This window comes from Pteropus vampyrus, unplaced genomic scaffold (genome assembly GCF_000151845.1).
Source record: "Pteropus vampyrus isolate Shadow unplaced genomic scaffold, Pvam_2.0 Scaffold56, whole genome shotgun sequence".
Taxonomy (NCBI): domain Eukaryota; kingdom Metazoa; phylum Chordata; class Mammalia; order Chiroptera; family Pteropodidae; genus Pteropus; species Pteropus vampyrus.
Window position 1 is genome coordinate 4,628,396 of NW_011888837.1, and position 3,110 is coordinate 4,631,505.

General features: G+C 45.7%; 1 non-coding gene across 1 annotated transcript; it reads right to left on the reverse strand.

Annotated features, from left to right (window-relative positions):
• Positions 1 to 2,492: 2,492 nt before the first annotated feature.
• LOC111740012 lies at positions 2,493 to 2,612 on the reverse strand. Its single transcript, XR_002780447.1, has one exon. It is a non-coding gene; the product is annotated as a small nucleolar RNA SNORA3/SNORA45 family (small nucleolar RNA).
• Positions 2,613 to 3,110: the final 498 nt, after the last annotated feature.

Consider the following 3,110-nt stretch of genomic DNA (forward strand, 5'->3'; position numbering starts at 1 on the left):
GGAAGAGAAGGAAGAGCTACAGACAGAGGTTGTGGGAGGCGGGGGGCGGGGGAGGGGGATGCAGGCTGTGCGCAATTTGGATGTGCTAAACTTGAAGGGCCAGCTGGAGGGCTCAGTGAGATGACCTGAAGCACAGGAAATGGACCTGGCCTGGTGACTCATGCGTATATTGATGTTGAGTGCTATCACGCATTTTGAGATTTTCCAGTTAGAGTGTAGAGAGAAAAAGTATGTAGTGACAAGTAGAAGGCCAAGCATGGAACCTGAAAAGCAGGGCAAAAGGAGAAGGCCAAGCGAAGGAGACCAATGAGAGGTCAGGAACTTGCAAAATCTGACATCTTAAAGACAGTGACTCCCTTTGTACATTGTCGATCTGCAGCCACAGGAAGGAAATAAAAGAATGTGAGCGAGAGGTCCTCCAGGAGGAAGTCTTGGGTACACTGTACAACATGCAGGATAATGGCCTTCCCTGACACACTTGGAGTCTCTGGCAGGTTGTTTTTAAATGCCATTTGGTAAAGTCAATGTTCGCATTTTGATAATCGTCCTGTCCAATGGCTTATCCTAAACTCTGGCCTGGGACGTAACTGTAAGAGCCTAGGTGTGGTACATGAGAGAGAAGCTGGGTGAGTGAAATATAATCATCCTGTAGCCGTCAGCCTTGATATCCATGACAGATCAAACAATCGAAGTGCATTGTGTTCCGCTGCTTGCATCACCTGGTCATGAGTTGTCAATGGAATCTGTGGAATGGATTGTTCTCTTGGAGTCACCCAATATCCCTGAACAATGGAAGCACACATTCTTCGTTTTATATAAGAGCTAATAAGGAATGCGCCATCCACTTGATCAGAAGCAGGGAGCTGTCACTGAGGCCTGCCTGCCTGCTTGCCTCCTTTCTCTTTCTCTTTATCCTCTGTCTCCTCATTGTCCCACCCTCCTCTTTTTAAAAAAGAAAAGACCAGGGAGGGAGGGAAGGGAAAGAAAGATAGATCCACTGTGCACAGGTCACTAGAAGAATGACACCACTGGTTGGAGGGAAGATAAATATGAAATAAGAAAAATAAGGATAATTCTGGGTTTTACACTTCGTAGAATTTGTTCTTATTTCTTTGTTGGTGTTTTTTCATTAAATACTCTTCTAGAAAGAAGGCATCAAATATGAGACAACTATCGTGAGCCCCCTCCTTATACATTGAGGTTTAAGAGCTGAGAAAATCCCCTTCTCCAACTGCAATATTTTAGGGTGTTTTGGTTGCATGTAACATGATCCCCAACTTAAAATGAGTTAAATGATAAAAGATACTGATTAACTTAGCACTGGAAAGTTCAGAAGCAGTGGTTTCAGTGTCCGTTTGATTTATTAACTTGCCAGATATCTTTACTTTCTATGGTGTCAATTTCAAACTAAGGCTGGCTCCCTGTTTCAGTGTTCATCTCGGGAGACAGGAGGCCTGTCCTTAGCACGGGGCTGGATTGCTCATGACCCTCTGGCCTGGGAAATGTCATGTGCTGATTGGCTAAGCCTCGGCTTTCCTGAACCAGTCCATACAGCACAGGTGAGCTCATCCTAGAGACAGAGTCATCATGTGCACAACAAAGGAAGGGTGGAGTGGATAGAGGGGTGAAAACCACAGTGCCCACTGCTATAGCTCCTAAATTCCTTCAAATTCTTGCACTGAGGATTAAAACTTTATTTAAAGAGGACTTTAAGACTCTCGTTCTGAAATTTGAGATAAAATTGAAATAGTAACAGTAAATTTATACTGAAATGTGTTGGGGGAGTAAATTTTTACTGTTACAAATGTCAAGTGAGCTAAGAAGTAATTTTATTTCTCTACAATTGAATTAAATTAACTCATGACCCCCAATTTCTACTTGTTAATAGAAAACTCATTCTTTCTAATCAAGATAAATTCAATTCTTCCCATTTAAAACCCGGTTTTTTCTTTGTTTTAATTTTTGAAAGCACTGGTTAGCATTCAATGAACCTCCATCCATGTAACTTCAAGTCACCAGGACGTAAGCTCCCTACCCCCACACATACCCTTAATCTTCCTCTCCGCCTTTCTGCTAAAGCAGCAGTCCTCAACCTTTTTGGCACCAGGGACTAGTGCTCCTATGAGAATCTAATGCCTGATGATCTGTGGTGGAGCTGAGGCCGTGATGCTCGCGCCGGGGAGTGGCTGCAAATATAGACAAAACTTCTTCCCTAGCTCACTTGCCTGTCATTCACCTCCTGCTGTGCAGCCCAGTTCCTAATAGGCCACATACTTGCACCCGTCTGCAACCCAGGGGTTGGGGACCCCTGTGCTAAAGAATTTGGCCTTCACCATGACAATCTGCTTTGGGAGCTTTTCCTTCCCCAGAACTCTGTAGTAGCCCTAGGAGAAGAGAGAAACGGGTTTATCCCACACCATGGTGGGTACCAACTCCCTGGTGGGTGTGAGGAAAGACGCCTGCTGACCGACTCTATCTAGGAGCCGGTGAGGGCCTGTTTCTGGTCTGGGCACTACTAGGGGCCTGCCAGTGAATCAAGATGAGCAGATTCTCTCCAAGGACTCTAGCACACCAGGACAAGAGCTGTATCAGGATGTGACTCTAGTCCTGAGAAACCCAATCCTTCTTGAGTAAATTTTTAGCCAATTCGAGATTCTTCTCCTCCTCCCACTTTTTTTTTTTTAACCGTTTCCCTAAGGATGATCTTGATTCCTAGCATTCTTATGTACGTTCTTGACATTTATGGAATGGGCAACCGTGAACTCCTTGTAAAGAGGCCTCATCTGAGCCGGCTTTGGCTTTTGGCATCCGTCCGTACTGCCGTCTGCTGCTGATGTCCATAGGCTGCCCGTGCCCTTTGGCTTCCAGGTCCCCACACTAAGAGGGCAATCCCAGTCCATCGGCTTTCTCTCAGCTGAGCTCTTGCCTGGACTCAGTAAGGAAACGTGTGTGGGAAGCCACGGGAAAAGGTCTGCTGTTTTTCTGTGCTGCTCTGATGCTGCAGGAACTTGGAGGTGGAGGCAGAGGGTCTATCTCACATGGTCTTTCCAGCTTGACCTGCCTGGTGGCCATTACCCCTCATGTTGGCATAGGGCTCTCAATGAAAATAT